This window comes from Dama dama, chromosome 1 (genome assembly GCF_033118175.1).
Source record: "Dama dama isolate Ldn47 chromosome 1, ASM3311817v1, whole genome shotgun sequence".
In the NCBI taxonomy this organism is placed as follows: domain Eukaryota; kingdom Metazoa; phylum Chordata; class Mammalia; order Artiodactyla; family Cervidae; genus Dama; species Dama dama.
This window is the reverse complement of record NC_083681.1, coordinates 82,751,790-82,772,562: the sequence shown is the minus strand read 5'-3', so window position 1 is coordinate 82,772,562 and position 20,773 is coordinate 82,751,790. Positions and strand designations below refer to the sequence as shown.

Here is a 20,773-nt window from a genome sequence, read left to right as displayed (position 1 = left end):
TAAATCTGATTGGCTCAATAATCGAATCACAAAGCTTGTTGTTCAGTCACTCAGTCATGTCAAACTCTTTGTGACCCCATAGACTGCAGCACACCAGGCTTCCCTGACCCTCACCGACTCCCAGAGCTTGCTCAAACTCATGTCCATTGAGTTAGTGATGCCATCCAACCATCTCATCCTCTGTCGTCCCCTTCTCCTCCTGCCTTCAATCTTTCCCAGCAGCAGGGTCTTTTCCAATGAGTCAGTTCTTCGAATCAGGTGGCCAAAGTATTGGAGCTTCAGCTTCAGCATCAGTCCTTCCAGTGAACATTCAGGACTGATTTCCTTTAGGATGGACTGGTTGGATCTCCTTGAAGTTCAAGGGACTCTCAAGAGTCTCCTCCACCACCACAGTTCAAAAGCATCCATTCTTCGGTGCTCAGCTTTCTTTATATAGTCCACCTCTCACATCCATACATGACTACTGGAAAAACCATAGCTTTGAGTATACTGACCTTTGTCAGTAAAGTAATGTCTCTACTATTTAAAGTGTTGTCTAAATTTATCATAGCGTTGCTTACAACAACTGAATAAAAGGCGGGGGGGGGGGTGGTATTTAATCCCAGTGCTATGAATAACTGCCTGTGATAAAGCTGTGATGTGGACAGTGAAGGTGATGATCCAGATAATGTAAACATGCCAGTCTATTCTGGGGGCGGACACTTTTGCATAAACAAATGAGATCAGGATGATGATAATCTTTTGGAAAAACCCAACAAATGCTGTAGAGGGGATTTCTGCATTGGGTGGAGATAAGACATTTGTCTTTCACTGTCTCTTTGGGCTAGGATTCCATGACAGAACCAAATGGTTTCTTTACCTGGATTTTCATTGCCTCAGGAATCGCATTTTGGGGCTCTGAAGGCAGCAGAAAGAAGAGAGATGGCCCTGGGCAGAACATCAGCCTGATGATCAATTTCATCCTTTTAGGATTTTCAGAGCACCCAGAGCTACAGGTTATCCTCTTCATTCTGTTTCTGGGGATCTTCTCCATGACTCTGGCGTGGAACCTGGGCCTTATCTTCCTGATGGCCGTGGAGTCACACCTCCACTCCCCCATGTATTTCTTCCTCGGCAACTTGTCCTTCATTGACCTCTCATATACCTCCTCCATAGCCCCTAAGAGGCTCTGTGACTTCTTCAACGAGCAGAAGACCATCTCCTTCGCGGGCTGTGCCGCCCAGCTTTCCTTCTTCCTCGGGATGGGAGGCGTGGAGAGCTGCCTCCTGGCAGCTCTGGCGTCCGATCGGCTCGCCGCCATGTTCCCCTCTGCTCTACGCAGCCCTCGTGACCCCGCGTCTGCGTGCGCGTGGCCGTCGCGGCGTACACCGAGGGCCTCCTCGCCCGACTGGGCCAGACCGGCTCTGTATTCCGGCTCCGCTTCCGTGGGCCACGGTCATTCGCCACGTCTGTGACCTGCCTCCCCTGCTGGTCTCCTCCCGCTCCAGCCCTTTCCTCAGCCGGGGAGTGAACTGACTCCTTGTGTGTGGCTGGCGGGACATCAGCCTTTGTTGTCCTGGTTTCCTATGGATGCATCATCGCTGCGGTCACGAGGATCCGCTCAACCCTAGGGTGGGCAAAAGCTTTCAATACCCGTGCCTCTCACTTGAGCACAGTGACTCTCTTCTACGGCTCTGGTCTCTTCGCGTATCTCCACTCCGGTGTTGGCTACTCACGGGGCCAAAATATGGTGGTGTCCTTCTTCTATGGCGTTGTCAGTCCCATGCTGAACCCCGTCATATACAGTTTGAGAAACAAGGAGATAAAAGATGCCTTGAAAAAACTCAAGGAAAAAAGCCGATGTCCACTCTCTGTCTTATAGTTCCCTGAATTAAAAAACAATTCAAGTTTTCCTATATGTACCTTGGCATAATAATAAGTGGTGCTATTATTAGTCATAATAGGAATCTGAGTAATAAGGTAAAGAAGCTATTTCAGATAAGAACCTCCAACCTCCATGTCTACTGCACAATTAGGCTCCACAAAGATTTGTTTATTGCTTTTACTCTTCTTGTCATAGACTGATGGGGTTTCCATTTTGATCATTTGCAATAGAAAGTAGTTCAGAAGTTTCTTTGTATCATTTCTTTTTAGAGTCCACATATAAGGGATGTCATACAATATTTCTCCTTCTTTGTCTGACTTACTTCACTCAGTATGACACTCTGTAGGTCCATCCATGTGGCTGGATGCAAATGGCATTATTTCATTCTTTTTGATGGCTGAGTAATATATGTACCACATCTTCCTTATCCATTCCTCTGTCAATGGACAATTAGGTTGCTTCCCTGTATCTTTGATGATGCCCCTTAGCTTTATGGCCTTAGGCGTTGTGTGGCTGGTACCTTAGAGCCAGCTGGCGCATGGCCTTAGGACCACGAACATTCATTAGACACCTCTTTTCAAAGTACAACTCATACCAACCCATTCATGACTTGGGAAAATGTTTTGCTCCCCTTGCCTTGGGTACTGATCTATCCAAAGGTTGATCCTGACCAGGAAGGCTGACTCCAGATTAGGAACCTGAGAGCCCTCACTGAGTTGGGTTTAGCAATGGTTACTCAGAGCCAGCAGAGCAATAAGATACATGTAGACTGTGTGTGAAAAGAGATTAACGTCACATCTGCGGGGTCATGGGGTTCCCATGGGGCTAGAAATAGGGATCTAAACCAGCAGATCCAAAGCTGTGAGCAAGTCACAGTGAGCAAAGAGCAAAGATAAAGCAGAAGCTCTGAAGGAGAGCAGAGTGCCATGTGGTTAATGCTCACGGCTGGAACCACCTAGTGACTGGGTGGGACCTGATTTAAGAAACAGAGGAGAGAGACTGCCTCCGGCAGCTCTGATTCCATGTCTGTTCCCTGGACCAGTTCTCGCTCTTGACCTTGTGTAGATGTTTGGTTTATCCTCTGTTCTTACCTCATCTCCAGCTGAATTTCCCTGCATGTACTAGAGTTTGTATCTTTTCTATTGTTTCTCTGGAGTTTGACCACAGCCCGGAACATGAATCTGATAACCCTCCCGTCATTTTCATGAATTGCTTCAGAAGGGGCCCCGCGCTATGACGTGGTCTGAGATAGGAAAGCCAACTCAGTGAGTCTGCAGCAGAACTGAATGTGGATTTTAATTTGTCTTTGATCCTATTTTACAAAATGGTTCTTGAGCAAAGGACAAACGTTCATGAAGTCTTGCTTCTTTAGTGGTTGTGTGTACAGATCGTGGTGAACCATGACAGTCATCCTTAAGCTCCTTTAACTTTGTCTATAACTCTTCTGCCTCAGTCCTTCTTTTAATTCATGCTGAGATTTGATCCATTCTCTGACCACTTGGGTTATTAGCAGTTTATACACAGGAGGTGGCTTCCCTGGGTGCTCAGCAGTAGAGAATCTGGCTGCCAATGCAAGAGACGGGGCTTTGATCCTTGGTTCAAGCATATCCCGTGGAGAAGGAAGGGGCAACCCACTCCAGTATTCTTGCCTGGGAAATCCCAAGTACAGCAGAGCCTGGTGGGCTACAGTGCATGGGGTCACAAGAGTCAGACACAATTTAGCGAGTAAATAGCAACAACATATACAGGAGGGGCTATGACTTTGAAGTTCCTCTGTGAAGCCTTCCTTGGTCCCTGACTCCTTCAGATGAAGTTACGAGTTATATTCCCATAGCATCCTCTATTTCATCTATCAGCTCCTGTGAGACTGCAGTTTTTTCTTTTTTACTTATCTGTCTTCTACTCAAGTTGTAAATGTCTCTCTACTGTTTCCCTGAAGCATAGGATATGACTGGGATAAACTCTGTGTTAATAAGTATTTGCTTAATTAATGAATAAATCTCAACTCACTTGGCAGATGATTTAAAAATTTTATGTCAAAGGAAGGAATTAACACTTATTAGAAGCTTATTATATGCCAGACATTGTTCCCAAAGCTATTAAAAATTGTATTCCAACTCTATGACATATGCACAGATTGTCCATTTTAAAATATTAGAACACCATAGGTAAGAAAATGTTTCTTTTATTTTTTAATTTTTAAGGAAATATTTTTTGATATGGACCATTCTTTGGTAGAGCCTTTATTTAATCTATTACAATATTGTTTCTGTTCTATGCTTTTTGGTCTTTTGGCCAGGAGGTACGTGGGATCCCAGCTCCCCAACCAGGGGTCAAACTGGTACCACCTTCGTTGGAAGGCAAAGTCTTAACCACTGAACCACCAGGGAAGTCCCAGATATTTCTTTTAAACCACAACCCTCAATTTCAATCCCTTCCTGCACTCCCCAAGAGGTAATTATGGCTTATGTTGGCATGTAAATTTATTCTTTTTCTGCTTACTAATATTCATATATGTACCAATCAAAAATTTATAATGCTGTTTTATGTGGCTCTATATGTATTCACATAAGTGAAATTCATATTGAATGATTTTTCAATATGCTGATTTTTAAAAATTCAATCATTACTTCCTGGACCTCTTTCCATGTTATACATATAATCCTACCTCAGTGTTTTCCACTGTTTTGCAGAACTGACATGCCAAAATCTATGTACCTATTCCTCCCTGGACACTTAGGGAGTTTCCAGTTTTGGCTAATTTATTACAAAGAGTGTTGCAACATACACGTTTGTATACACCCTTCCTGCTAATATGCACTTTTATGGTAAAACTGAGAAGTTGAATTGCTGCCTATAGGACATGTATATTTAAAAGTTTTTATAGACACTGCCAAGTTCTCTCTAGAGTGGCTACAAACAGAGCCTCCCGCCAGCAATGTAATAGGACAGCTATGTCATACCCTGGATGAAGGGTGACCACTATCAATATCAAACTGATTTTTCCCTCCCTGATGTTTCTTCAAGTGTACTCTTTTAATCCTTAAAATGACTCTGTTAGACAGGATTATTTATTGCCCCCATTTACATACTATAGACAGTCTCTAATATACACAATTTTTTTTTAAGTTCTCACAACCAAACTATGAGACAGAGGTTTTAATCATCTTTATCTAAGAGATAAAGTATGTAAGGCTCAGGAAGGAGGTTATATAACGTATCTGAAAACACACAAGCTAATATCTTAAGTGTATGTCTACATGATACCAAGTCCATTATTTGAAAATACATATTCTCACACGTATGTTTGGCATCATCCAGAGATGAAGAAAATATTAAAACAAATTCTGTTAAAAAAAGAAAAGACTAATTTCTCAAGTCAGGCATGATTTCAGTTCATAAAGAGAAAGGAGAACTGACTGGCTTCTGTTAATAGTTAGGATTAGTTTCAATAAGATCACCATTAAGTTCTGTACAAGGAGTTCTAGACCAGGAACTTTATTTTAAAACAGCAACTCAAAAAGTATTATTCAAAAGTGGATTTGTTAATGGGACAATCTTATAAATGGTTTTATTCCCAAATACCTGTGAAACAAGGAGAAATCAAAGTGTTGAAACCAAAATTGAATTAATATGAATGAATAATGCTCCTCAAAGATAACAGTAGTAATGAAGCTCCAACCCAAGCTTCCTGGTGGTTCAGAAGGTAAAGAATCTGCCTGCCATGTAGGCAAGCCCAGGTTCAATCCCTGGGTTGGGAAGATTCCCCTGAAGAAGGAAATGGCAACCCACTCCAGTATTCTTACCTGGAGAATTTCAGGGACAGAGGAGCCAGACAAGCTATAGTCCATAGGGTTGCAAAGAGTTGAATGTGACTCAGTGACTAAGACTTTAACTTTCTATATTCAGGTAAAGCAAGGACCAGTTGTGCTGCAGGCTCTGGCATAGGAGAACAGTCTAGAGAACAATGTATCAGGATATCAGGGTTAGGGGCATACTATTATGGCAAGCGGGGCAGCTGGTGGTTGATGCTTTTAAGTTTCCCACTGGATTAAACCAGACAAAAAGGAGTGATTAAAAAAGAGTTTACAGACAACATTGTATCAACATCCAGAATGAATGGTTTATATTGGAGGACCCCAGAGGAATTTTACACTCTGACAGCTTTCCTATCAGCGATTTTACTGTGATAATTCCATCAACACTGTGAATTGTACCACTGAACATGGAAACGCAAGTTTTTTCTACTTTGATCGATGAGAAGTTTTGGGTTAAATCTGTGACGTCTGTAGCCAGAATTTAGGTCACTGTGATGAGCGCTTTTATTCTTATTCCTGACTTTGATCTCTCTTTTTCTCCCACCATTCTTTTAATCTGTTATTTCGTGTTACTTTGTGCAAGCTGCTTGCTCAAACATTTTGTAGCCAAGTAGAGTAGAAAGATGGCCAAAGAGTTTGCTTTGCCCACAGGTTGGTGCTTTAGGCAGTGAATTCACATGGTTCTCTGGGCCATTTATATCTCTAACCTCAGCTAAAATCACATTGCTCTCCCCAATCTGCAGTCATCTCAGATGCTCTGTGCATCACTGTCCTCTTTCTCTCTATGTCTCTACTTCTCTTCTGTCTCTGTCCGTCTGTCTCTTTCTACCTGTGTGTCTCACTGTGACTCTGTCTCTATCTCTCTCTGTCTTGGAAGACCACCCTGACCCTCTGGTCCAAGTTGAGATGTTCCTCTCTAGTTACTTGTCACTGGTACTTCCTTTTTCACATAATGCATCATTGTTTGGTGTCTGTCCTCCCGTTAGGCTGTAATCCCCATGCAGAGCATGTGGTGCCTGAAACATAGCACTTGAACACACAGTTTTTGTGAACTCATTAATAATTTTCTCCATCTCAGGACATTTTTAGCCATCAGTAACCTCCTAGGACTAACTTGTTCCACTCCCCTCTTTTCACAAAGAATTGAGGCTCTAAGGGGTGAAATAATTTGCAGATGAGTCACAGCTGGCTATTGAGAACACTCCTTTACAGCCCAGCAATCTTCCCACGTCTACACAACAGCTGGCCGTTGCTGTCAACCGTTCACCCAGAAGGAGGTGAAAGGTTCTTTAAGAAAGAATGCCGTATGGTCTAAAAGCCCTGGCCTCACGGTTTGGCGGCTCTGACTTCCTGTTTTCAGGAAAATCATGCCGCTTCAGCTCGCCTTGTGAACTTTCCCCCTTCTAATCGTAGTTATAAAACCTCAGCTGGGAGACACTGAAGAGCTTGGACACAGACTGGCAGTTTCCAGACTGTGTTCCAGGGACCCCATGAAGGAGACGAAGCCGCTGGGCGTGGAGGCTGGTCCTCGCTTGTCGGAGGCGGCGGCTGTCTTACACGTTCTGCGGACTGGTGTCCGTGAAGGCCTGTGCTGGAAAGTAAGCGTTCCACCGCTAAAATCACATTTACCATCTACAGACCTAATACAGTCCTCTAACTTGGAGAATTAGAATTAGGAAATGCGAGTCCAGAGAGGAGAACAACTTGCCAGAAGAGAGGCGAGGATTCCACCTGAGTTCTCCCGACACCCTGTGACTTGACCATGCACCTGTCTCTACACATGCACATACACACACACTCACACACACACACACTAATGCATATACACATTCCCATACACACTCACATACATACACACACTAACACATGTACACACAATCACACACAGTAACACACACTCACACATACACACACATACACACACAGATACACACTTGCAAACACACACACACTAACGCATATACACATCCACATACATACACACACTAACACAGGTACACACAACCACACACACTAACACATCCACACTCACACATACTCACATAGATACACACTCACACACACACTAACACATACACATTCACATACACACACACTAACACATACTCACATATACTCACACATACACATACACACTAATACATATACACATCCACATACACACATACACACACTAATACAGGTACACACAACCACACACAGTAACACATCCACACTCACACATACTCACACATACACACATAGATACACACACACACACACAAACACATATACACATCCACATACACAAACATACACACACTAACACAGGTACACACAACCACACACTAACACATCCACACTCACACATACACACATAGATACACACTCACACACACACTAACACATATACACATCCACATACACACAGTAACACAGTAACACAGGTACACACAACCACACAGTAACACATACACACATAGATACACACACACACACACTAACACAGGTACACAGAACCACACACACTAACACACCCACACTCCCATATACTCACACATACACACATAGATACACACTCACATACACACTAACACATACATACTCACATACACACTAACACATACATACTCACATACACACTAACACATACACACTCACACACACTCACACATACACACATAGATACACACACACACACTAACACATATACACATTCACATACACACTCAGACACTAACACATACTCACATACTCACACATACACACTAATACATATACATATTCACACACACAAACACACATACACTAACACAGATACACACAATCACACATACACACTAACACATACACACATAGATACACACTCACACACACACACTAACACATATACACATTCACATACACACTCACACACTAACACATACACACACACACACATACACACATAGATACACACTCACACACACACACTAACACATATACACATTCACATACACACTCACACACTAACACACACTCACACATACTCACACATACACACTAATACATATACACATTCACACACACACACAAACACACATACACTAACACAGATACACACACACACACTAACACATATACGCATTCACATCCACACTCACACATACACACTAATACATATACACATATACGCATTCACATACACACTCACACACACACTAACACATATACACATTTCCATACACACTCACATACACACACACAAACACAGGTACACACAATCACACACAGTAACACACATACACACACAGGTACAGAGTCACAAACACTCACATACATACACAGCTCACACATGTGCACAGACAAGCTCACACACACACACTCACAGACACACTCGCTCTCACACGCACCACATGCCATGGTGTGTGAAATGAAGGGGAGGCTGGGACGGCAGCCTGGCGTGCTGCAGTCCTTGGGGTCACAGACAGCCGGACACGGCTGAACGGCAGCAGCGTCCTAGTGCCTGTGAGCTGGCCTAGCCCTTCTCCCCCAGGACCCCAGCTTTCTCCCTCTCGCCCCCTCTCCTAGTCAGCCGGGCCGCCTCCCGCCCCAGCCCCCGCCCGCTCTCAGGAGACAGTCGTTCTCGCCGCTTCGTGAGCAAGCTGTTTTCCATCTTTCTCCGAGGGCCGCAGGGAGAGAGAAAGCAGGTCTCACTGGGAGCCCAACTCGCCCTGTGGAAGGAGGGCTGCCAGCTCTGGAGAAGGGTCTCAGGTTCAGGGAAGGGGGTCTCTTCCTGAGAGTGGGAAAGTTTGCCTCCCAAGCCACCCTGCCACAATGTACGCGCCACGGCCCCGCTGGATCTATGGAAGAGGCAACTGGACCCAACGGGCACAGCAGGAGAGGACTGGGCTGACCGAGCCCACCCGGGGAGGCTCCCCTTCCCCGGAGGCACCCGGGCACGGGTGCTTTTCTGCAAACATAAAGACTGAAGCTGAAAACCCAGAAAAGGTGATCCATGGGTGCTGGAAAGAGAGAACTCAAAACCAGAGCAGTGAGCGCGTGCGGGAGCCTTGTGGCGGCGGGACTTTCTGAGCCAGATGCGGACCTCAGAGCAGGGCTGTGGGGTTTGGGGGCTCTGGGAGGTCATCTCGGCCACTGGTCCTGAGTGCAGTGTTCACGGGGGTCAGGAAGGGCTGTCTGCACCTGTGGGTGAGGAAACCTCCACCCACACGCCCGTGGGAAATGACAAGGATGCCCGCCTCTTCCCAGAGACCAGAAAACCCCACGAACTGATCTGTGGCAACAGGCTCATGTTGACACAGGTGTGAGGTCCGAGGTCACAGAGACTCTGAACCAAGCAACTAACGCAAACACTGGTCCTGGGGTTATAAGGCCTCAGCAGGGACAAAGTTAAGACCGTCTTAGAGGGGCAGCTGAACAAACCGGGGCAAACCAGCCTCCCACAGCAAGCCACCGTGGAAAAGGAGCTCAGGCGTCATAAATGACCAACCGCACAGGGAAGTAAGTCACCACGAGGAAGCATCAGCAGGGGCAACCTGTGGGCGAATGTCCATGCCGCGGCCAGCACGAAACAGGACCTGCTTAAACTTTTCCAGCTGAAGACCACAGCCACGGCTTTCAAGTTGAGGCAGGTTGGGACTGGATTGCAGACTCACACAGATGCTGGAAAGGAGTTCAACACACCCTCTTATTTTACAGATCGGGAAACAGTGGCTCAGAGAGGGGAACTGACTTGTCTGTGGTTGCCAGCACAGGTTAGATCAGAATGAGGAATAGAATCCAAATCTCCAGATTTCTAACTCTGGGCTACTTTTACTGCCCCATGTTGCCCTAATTCCCCAAGGTGGAAATGAAAGGGACTTCCCTGGGGGTCTAGTGTTAAGAACCCACCTGCCGATGCAGGGGACACAGGTTCGAGTGTGAACCAGGAGAAGACCAGGAGGAAAAGAGGACAAAAAGGCCTACTTAAGACCAAGGAAGGGAATTCTGTGGTGGTCCAGTGGTTAGGACAATGCCACACTTCTGCTGCGGTGGGTGCAGGTTCAATCCCTGGTTGGGGAGCTAAGATCCCTCATGCAATACAGTGAGAAAAAAAAAAAAAAAGACCCAGGACAACCCCAAATCAGGGCTCTGACCTATATTAGCAAAACCCAAGTTTGGTGTTTCTATAATGAGAATTTTTCAATAAGCCCTCCTATCTCCACTTTGCATTATAATGACCTTTCTTTTCTTTTTTTTCCTAATCTTTCCCTATTTTCCTTAGTCCTGTTGACGGTCAGCTGGTGGACCTGTTATCAGATGGGGCAAGTCAGCTCTGTGATCCTGGCTCCTTCTTTCTCAACCTCTGCCCCACCCTCTAGGCAAGTGCTGCTTGCACACAGTGTAGGAGGATTAGGTTCGATCCCTGGGTCAGGAAGATCCCCTGGAGGAGGAAACGGCAACCCACTCCAGTATCCTTGCCTGGAGAATCTCATGGGCACAGGAGCTTGGTGGGCTGCAGTCCACGGGGCCGCAAGGAGTCGGGCATGACTGAGCGACTAACACTTAGCCTGGATGAAAACCCAGAATCTTAATCACCAGACCAGCAGAAGCAAGAGGCTATTTTCTCCTGGATCTTTGCCCCCACTGACAAATGCATTTATCACAGAGGCAGAAACTGTAAACTGTTAGAAACATAGCGTCACAACAAATGGGAGCACACACAGAGAAATGGTTTCTTTAGTTGAGACAGAAGCAAGGCAGAGATATACACCCAGAGAGAAAGAGTGTGGGTGTCCCCCCAGTGAGAGTGCAGTAAAGAGGCAGCTACGTCATTTTTATAGGTCAGTTCTTCTGGGCCTTTGTTTACCGTTAGCCAGTTATCTGGTTTCTTTTTCCACACAGACCTACCTGGGGACCCTACCCTGGGTGTGCACAAATCCCCCAGCCAAAGTGGGTCTTGGAGTGAAAGCTTCTGGGAGGAGCAAGACTCATTATGGCCTGGGGTTATCCCCAGACATTAGACCCACAAGGAGCCTTTCTGCACAAGTGTAGTCTCCTTTTCCCAAAAAGGGTGGGGGGAGTGGAGATCCCTTAATCCTTTACTCTTGGTCCTTGCCAGGACTATTGCCTTGACTATTGCCATGACTATTAACTTAAGGTGTTGACAAGAGACAAAGACTAGCTAATTACCCTGTGTCTGTTACTTCCTTTTCTGAGGGCAAACAGGAGGCTGATTGTCAATGCCTTAACGGGACCCCACCTAACTCTTGCCTCAGGAAATGCTAAGGTTGTTAAGTATCCAGGCTGAAGTCCACCTCTGCACGCCCCATGAAATGTGGACAGGAGGCCAGCTGTAAATGTCTGATCGGGAGCCCAATGTATCTCCTGACTCAGATTCCTGAGCTGATCACAGTCTAAGGAAAGACAGACAATTGCTGAGTCACGTATGTGTCTTCCGACAAAGCATGGGAAACCACCAGTCTTCACCGTAGTCCGCTGGAGGGACAAAGAAGGAACAGATCAGGTGCCCAGCTCCTCCTGTCTGTCAGTCTTCACTAGTACACAAGTCCTCTGTATTTCTGGGTTGTGTTCGCCAGCGTTCTCTGACCAACTACTGGAGGAGCCACGGCCCACATGTGGTGGCCTAAAGTGAGGAAGGGGCCAGAGTCTCTTCGGATCCAGTCGTGTTTATTTTTTAAAAATATGTGTCTATCTAATTTCCGCTGTGTGGGTCTTTGCAGCTGCCCTCAGGCACTCTCTAGTTGCAGTAGGTGGGAGCTACTCTCCAGTTGTAGTGGGTGAGATTCTCTTGCTGTGGCCACAGGCTCTAGGTTTCATGGGCTCAGTAGCTGTGGCGCATGGGCTTAGTTGTCCCTGGCCTGTGGAATCTTCCTAGACCAGTGATCGAACCTGTGTCCCCTGCACTGGCAGGTGGAATCTTAAACGCTGGACCACCAGAGAAGTCCTCCATAGTGTTCAGAGTCTCCAGACACAATAGGGTACTCAGTTAAATTTGGATGTCATTTATTGTTTTTTTAAGTTATTGATTTATTTGGCCACGTGGCTTGTGGAGGTCTTTGTTGCCCGACCAGAGATGGAACCTCAGGCTTATGGCAGTGAAGGCACCGGGTCTTAACCCCTGGACCACCGGTGAAATCCCAAATTTGAATGTGGGATGAACAGTGAATATTTTTCTTGGTGTAAGTATGTCCCCAATGTTGCAGGGGACATATTTCTGCTAAAAAATTATTTGTTGTTTACCTGAAATTTAAATGCAGTTGGGCATCCTGTATTTTCATCTGCTGAGTCCTGCAACCTTTCTCTTGTGGGGCAGGTGGAGACCACATCAGAGTGTGGACCCCCTCCTGGGAGAGGTCGAGTGCCCTTGGAGGTGAGGGGTTGGAGGACCACCCAGCGCTCTTCACAGGGGAAGGAGTGGAGGGCTGGGGTGGCTGATGCAGCTGGAGATATCTAGAGAGGCAACAAATTCACCTGGTACAACCTGAGCCTGTGGGTTCCGGGAGGCCTTCAGAAGGAAATCATGTTTAAACTGAAATATTAAGGACTGGCAAAAATTCGCCTGGAGAATTTGCAGAGTAGTTCCAGATGAATAAACAGCACCCACTGCCCAACCAGTCCATCCTAAAGGAAATCAGTCCTGGGTGTTCATCGGAAGGACTGCTGCTGAAGCTGAAACTCCAATACTTTGGCCACCTTATGTGAAGAACTGACTATTTAGAAAAGACCCTGATGCTGGGAAAGATTGAAGGCAGGAGGAGAAGGGGACAACAGAGGATGAGATGGTTGGACGGCATCACCGACTCAATGGACATGAGTTTGAGTAAACTCCGGGAGTTGGTGATGGACAGGGAGGCCTGGCATGCTGTGATTCATGGAGTAGCAAAGAGTTGGACACAACTGAGCGACTGAACTGATCTGAACTGTCCAGCACCCAGACAGTGGACTTCAGGTTTGTGTAACTGCCTTTAGCTGTAGTTTGGCCTGCACCTCAAAAGGCAACTCTTCTATTTGAATTTGTCTCTGCAACAGCCCAAATAAATGCACATTGTCAACATTTTCTGGTGGCCTCACACCCTCTTTCCTCTCTGCCCCCATCCCTTTCTACTTTCTGTCTTTATGAATTTGCTGCTTCTATGCATTGATGCCAAAACTCAGCCTCTGAGCTCAGGTGCCAAATTGCATCTCAGAGACAGAGTTTTGGGTGAAGCAGAAAAGAAAAGCAAAAGGGGACACAGGGCGTCAATATCCTTCCAACTGAGCGACCCAAACTGGGGGATTTGGTGAGGAGTTTTACAGCAATGAAAACTGACCTTTTCCGGTCCTGTGGCCACTGCTGAGTTTTCCAAATTTGCTGGCCTATTGAGTGCAGCACTTTCACAGCATCATCTTTTAGAATTTGAAATAGCTCAACTGGAATTCCATCACCTCCACTAGCTTTGTTTGTAGTGATGCTTCCTAAGGCCCACTTGACTTTGCATTCTGGGATGTCTGGCTCTAGGTGAATGATCACACCATTGTGATTAACTGGGTCGTGAAGATCTTTTTTGTACAGTTCTTCTGTGTATTCTTGACACCTCTTCTTAATATCTTCTGCTTCTGTTAGGTCCATACCATTTCCGTCCTTTATTGAGCCCATCTTTGAATGAAAAATTCCCTTGGCTTCTCTAATTTTCTTGAAGAGATCTCTCGTCTTTCCCATTCTATTGTTTTCCTCTATTTCTTTGCATTGATCGCTGAGGAAGGCTTTCTTATCTCTCCTTGCTATTCTTTGGAACTCTGAATTCAAATGGGTGTAACTATCCTTTCCTCCTTTGCTTTTCACTTCTCTTCTTTTCACAGCTATGTTTAAGGCCTCCTCAGACAGCCGTTTTGCCTTTTTGCATCTCTGTTTCTTGGGGACGGTTTTAGGGCAAGATTGCTGAGAAGGAGCAGGGTGTGTGCAGGGCCCGCACTCCTCTAATCCGGCCTCAGATGGTCTCCTGACGAGCTTCTGTGGTTCTAGAGGTTATCGAGCTGTGACCTTCTCTCTGGAATGAAGAACCCTCCATCAAATAGTTAGCATCCTCCACGTGTTGGGGCTTTAGTTCTGCAGAGGAGCTCAAAGACACTGCCAAGTACAACCTTGAGTCAGAGCCAGCTCCCTGCCCCAGGCTGCACTGCTGTTTCTTGGCTGCTCCTGTCTTGTCTCTCCATCCCCTCTCTTCCTTGATTAGCAACTGCATGAACAGTTTGTTCCTTTGTAACTCAAGGTAGGTCTTGGAAACCAAAGCCTATTTCCTACAATCAAGAAACGGGGTGCACAGAAGATCTGTGGTTCCCAGGATCCCCCCCGGGTCTTGCTTGGTTTCAGTGCCTCATGTAAGTGGGAACCTCATAATGTTTGTCCTTTGCCATCTGTCTAGCCCCAGTCTTGACAGGCCTCAGGCATAAAACTACTTCTGGAATGTGGATTGTCAGCTTCAAACATAAACTAGGCGCTCTTCCTAAATGAACTGTCTTGTCCTTTTGTTCCTATTACCTTGGGGCTTGAAGCCACGATTGACTATTTTTGAATCTTGCTAACAGAGCTCTAAGGTTGCAAAGTTTTTACCTTCATCCATTTCTTCAGTTACTCTTTCCAACAAATATTTGTTGACTACATAGTGGGTGCCAGATGCTTTTCTAGGGAAGGCTGGTATTTATGGGGACAAGTTATAAGGGTAATGAAATATTTTCTCCTTATAAGTTAAATGTGCTTTTCCAAGCTCACCAAACTGTGGTGCTTTTGAACTGCGGTGTTGGAGAAGACTCTTAAGAGTCCCTTGGACTGCAAGGAGATCCATCCAGTCCATCCTAAAGGAAATCAATCCTGAATATTCATTGGAAGAACTGATGCTGAAGCTGAAACTCCAATATTTTGGCCACCTGATGCGAAGAGCTAACTCATTGGAAAAGACCCTGATGCTGGGAAAGATTGAAGGCAGGAGGAGAAGGGGATGACAGAGGATGAGATGGTTGGATGGCACCACCGACTCAATGGACATGAGTTTGAGTAAACTCTGGGCATTGGTGATGGACAGGGAGGCCTAGCATGCTGCAATCCATGGGTTTGCAAAGAGTCGGACACGATTGAGCGACTGAACTGAGCTGAACTGAAGCTCACCAAGGACCCTATCCATCCTGGTGCTTGCCCTGGAAATCCCTGAAATTCCCCACAATCCAACATTGAAGGAAGCTTCTAGGACCATTGCACTGAGCATGGTCTTTATCCATTCTCATTTTGTCATTTAAACAAGATAGAAATAGTCACCCCCTCCAGGACCTCTAGGCTGGTGAGTAAGTAAGTCAGCCACCTTCTCTCGCTTGCGTCTGGAATATAGCATCACCGCCAAGATGGCCACATCACAGAAGTATGACCTCAGCCACAGAGATCACAAAGACAACCTGGGCTCAGCTGAAAAAACAGCTTTTTAAGAATCAGAGCTGTCCAGAGACAGTAGGTTGGGAGCCACCCTGCCATGGAAGCATCCAAGAGAAGGGTAGATGACCACTTTGCAAGACAGTACTGGAAGAGGCTCAAGCATTGGGCTGATAGCGTGTGTCCTTTCTAATCATGAGATTCCAAAATTCTATGATTCTAAATTAGATGTCAGTAAGCTACAGATCCCAGGAAAATCTAAGCTTCCACCTGTTTTTGTAGAGATTTATTGGAACACAGTCATGCTATGCATTTGTGTATCATCCACACGTAGTTCGCACTCTGATGGCAAAGTTGAGTAGTTATCACAGACACTGCTGCAAAGCCTAAAACATTCACTAGCTGGCCAGTTATAGGAAAAGCTTGTGAATCTCATTCTAAGAGACTCCTGGGATGAATTATTTGATAAAGCGTCCAATTATTTCTAATTTGTCTGTGCCATTAATCTATGTGGCAGGGCTACTAGATTGTTTTCCTTAAAGATATGCGTGTCTTTGTTTAGGATATTAAAAAATATTCAGGTGCTCCCTCTGAGTCAGTATAACTTCCTTATCAATGCTATCAAATGGATGAGAAGAAAAAAAGGCTCCTGAGATGCTCTAATATGGCTTTTCTTCCACTCCCGTTCTTCGAGAATTGAGCTGCAGTCAGCCTGAAGCCTGCAGCAACAAGCTTGGCAAAGCTGAAAGCTGATACACGTTGAGCTTCTAGCTGGGTTGTAAAGAGCTTTACATGGAGAGTTTCAGTCAATCCTCCTAACAACTTCATCTACCACGTAGAGGAACGTCACAGTTGAGGACATGGAGGCTTAGGGAGACTCCAGAACTTGCCCTGAGTCACATATGGAGCCAAGATGCTGCTTATATTTCAATTCTGAAACCTCTATTTCACATCTACATACATCAATCTAGCTGTTGAGATATTTTGAGTGACTGTACAAAGAACAACAAAGTCTAGAGACTGAATAGACTCACAGCCCAGCCCATGTGCTTAATCTCGTATTTAGATCACAGAAAAGTAGTCACAACAATGGGAATATTTCATCGGAGGACCCGAAGCTCCCGATTCCGCATAATTCCATGATGGCAGAACCACCTCCCCAACTCACTTGTTTTCATGATTATTTCAAGCAGAAAGAAAAATGGTGGTGATTTTCACTTCATCTCTGCTTGACGTCTGTCTGAAGATCCTGCAGCTAAAGAAGGAAAGACTGAATGTTAGATGGGTTTTATGTTATCCAAAAATAAAACAAATATAGAAATATGAACTCCTGCCAGCAGTTAACCCAGAGAGGCCAGATGCCACCCAATCACTTCTTTCATTCAAATCTTCCTCCAAGAGGAAGTTACATGACAGGAAAGACTCTGGGACTAAGAAACAAGCGCATAAGAGAAATCCCAGTTTCTGATCCTGTGGTTTACAAGGCTCTCTGTTTGTCTTCAGCTGAACGAGAATGCAAGAGGCGCTCTTCATATTAGACTGGTGTCATTAGGAAACCTAAAAACTGATCGGAGGGGGAATATGGTTGGTCTTAACTACTCAATCCAGTGGAGCTTAGCTTCAGTTCAATTCATTTTAGTTCAGTTCAGGCACTCAGTCGTGTCCAACTCTTTGCAACCCCATGGACTGCAGCACACACCAGGCCTCCCTGTCCATCACCAACGCCCGGAGTTTACTCAAACTCATGTCCCCTGAGTCAGTGATGCCATCCAACCGTCTCATCCTCTGTTATCCCCTTCTCCTCCTGCCTTCAATCTTTCCCACCATCAGGGTCTTTTCAAATGAGTCAGTTCTTCACAGCAAGTGGCCAAAATATTAAAGTTTCAGCTTCAACATCAGTTCTTCCAATGAATATTCAGGACTGATTTCCTTTAGGATGGACTGGTTGTATCCATAGCTTGGAGAGTAGAAAAAAGGAAGCAGTGATTCCAAGGACTCACCTGGTCAGCTAGACTCTTAAAAAAGCATTAAGTTTGACCTTGGCTACTCCAAAAAATGGCATGTACAAAGGGTACTTGATGAATAGATGCTCAGTAAGTGTTTGTTTAAAAGGTGGATGAAATAGGCTTCCTGTACAATGTCTTGCGGAACTGTACTGAGAATGATACTTGAGGCAGCCTCAGATATCAGTGGAAATTAATGCTGTGATTGATGAGTGATGATTGCTATGACTGTGTTGTAGGGAAGTGGAATCCTAAAGATGAGATCTCTGACACAGTATGACTTCCTTCTTCTTTAGGGCAGTGGAGGTATCACTTTAAATCACAGACTTGTGTCCTCCAAACCTAAATATGGACACGGTAAAGAGAAAAAAAAAAAAAAAAAAAAGAGCAAAATAGGGAAAGTTGATAAGGATAAAAAGAATTAGAAAAAAATGTGAGGGACACATGTTGATAGAGAAAAGAAATGAAATGACCAAAAAAAAAGAAAGAAAGAAATGAAATGGCCAAAGCTGCTACTTTCTGGTCTATTTAGTGGGAATCTGCAGAATTTCACACGGGTCTCCTGTTTTTACCCACAAGATGAAAAAGAATCAAGAAACCACTGTGTTTTGATTCTTGTGGTCAGGACACAAACAGTCCTGATGGGAAGAATGGTCTCTGAGGAGAAGGAGCTGACAAAGCAAGGATTAAAACACCAGGTTAGCCATCAACTGCTCAGAAAAGAAAACACTGTCATGTTGTGACTAATTCCTCCTCGATTTTCCAGAACCAGGTTTATTCCAGAGTCTTTAGACATCACAATTCTTTGATCCATTTAGACTATTTGACTGTCAAATTTCAGACTCCTGATACATCCATAGACTTCTGCTAAAACTAAGAAAGGGGGTGGTCGCTCCAAACACAGCCAAATGTTCGCCTCTATTTCAGACCACAGGTGAAATGCAGAAATAGGGGACACCCGGATCCGCTCCAAGCCCACACAGAACTGAACCTCAGACATTGAGTCACGGGGTGGCTCTGCATGAGCTGGTGTCAGAAAGCATGTGTTCACACTAAGAAAGAAAGCGGACCTGGGACTTCCCTCTTGCCTCTTTTTGGGGGAAGTGAAACCACTCTGCTGCAAAGCAGATGCCCAACTTTTGCAGAAAAGTTGCCTTTTTCTTTTTAGAAACTCAAGTTTAGCTTTCAGGCACAAGCCCTTGAGAGCAGCCTTCTGGAGAGTTTATGGAGTTGCCTGGGCCTTTCAGTACAAGCCAAAATGGAAGAAATCACTGGTGAGCAGAGTAAAGCAAGAAAGGAAAGGGTGAAACACTCTGGTCAGACCCTTGGAGCTCACCTCCTCCTACCTGATCATTATGAGCAGCAATTCCTGCTGGTGGCATGCAAATTTCAGTTGAGCCAAAATTCCCAAATTTGCACTTCTTCTTTCATTGTTTCTCCTTGAATTGAGGAGAGAACTTCCTTGAGCATAGCAAACACAGTCATAGGCTTCGGATCATCTTAGGTGTATGGAAATTCCGGAACTACTTGGTTTCTTTTGGCTTATAAATGTATATTTGTTGCTTATTTTTCTGAATATGAAAGCAATGATTACTCATCCTTGCCGTTGGGACTTGGTAGATTCTCAATAAAGTTTTGTTAAATGAGTAAAAACATACTCATTGTTGAAAACTCAAAACATGTAGAAGAGTGGAAAGAAGTAAATAATTCATAAAACCTACCTACTAGATATAACTACTGTCAGTGGGTCAGTTGGTGGATATTCCTCATTATATTTGTACATAGTTGAGATCATATTGAACATTTGTCATGGCCTTTCCTCTTAACATTATGGCATAAGAATTTCTTATGTTATTAAAACTGTTTGAAAATATAATTGTGATGGCTACAAAATATTTTGTCATATGAATGCAATGTAATTTCACTCTTTTGGCTCTTTTAGCTATTTCATTTTTTCTTTTTGCTATAATAAAAATGAAGATGAAGGTGGTAAAAAAGTAAATGACAATGACTAGGTGTTTAGAGATATAGGAATGCCTAAATGTAGAATTATCTATATTCACCTTACTTGTATTCTCATTGAAGAAAAGTGAGATTCCATCAGGATCTATTACAGCCAAAAGGAAAAATAAGAAATTGTCAGCATGTCTTCAAAACAGGGTGAGTGAGTTTTCTGATTCTGATGAACTAGCCCTGAAACAGTTTGAAGAGAAGTATATGGATATTTCTGCAGGCTTATTGGAAGTACTCAAGGGCATTCGGTTCTAACTTTTCTAGCTCTAAATCTGTGACCACTGTATGGAGGCATACATTTGTAGCCCGGGCAGAGGCTTGCTTCTCTAGCCGAGCAGAAACTGGGTGCCCATTTGCTCAGGCGCTCTCTGTGACCCCAGGGACTGCAGCCCTCCAGGCTCCTCTGTCCATGGAATTTTCCAGGCAAGAATACTGGAGTGCGGTGCCATTTCCTTCTCCAGGGGATCTTCGTAACCCAGGGATTGAACCCACATCTCCTGTGTCTCCTGCACTGGCACGCAGATTCTTTACGACTGAACCACCTGGGAGGCCCAGAAACTGGGTACTGGTTCATAAACTAAACCCTCTTGAGTGTAAGTGAATTCCCCAGAGCATGATAACTGAGGCATTAATAGACCCAGGATGTGATATTTCTGGGTTCACAGAACACCATCAAGGTTTTTTAAATTTTATT

At 44.8% G+C, this 20,773-nt stretch overlaps 1 long non-coding RNA gene across 2 annotated transcripts in view; it reads right to left on the bottom strand.

The window, feature by feature from the left end:
• The window catches only part of LOC133056748 (uncharacterized), a 41,183-nt gene extending 21,655 nt beyond the window's left edge, over positions 1–19,528 (bottom strand). Inside the window, exons 1-2 of one of the 2 annotated variants that reach the window (XR_009692899.1) lie at positions 19,413–19,528; positions 17,232–17,318 (exon numbers count right to left, since the gene is read on the bottom strand). This is a non-coding gene — a long non-coding RNA (uncharacterized LOC133056748). Of the gene's footprint in view, positions 1–17,231; positions 17,319–18,063; positions 18,202–19,412 lie in introns of those variants that run through there. The other variant, XR_009692901.1, reaches the window with a different exon arrangement.
• Positions 19,529–20,773: the final 1,245 nt, after the last annotated feature.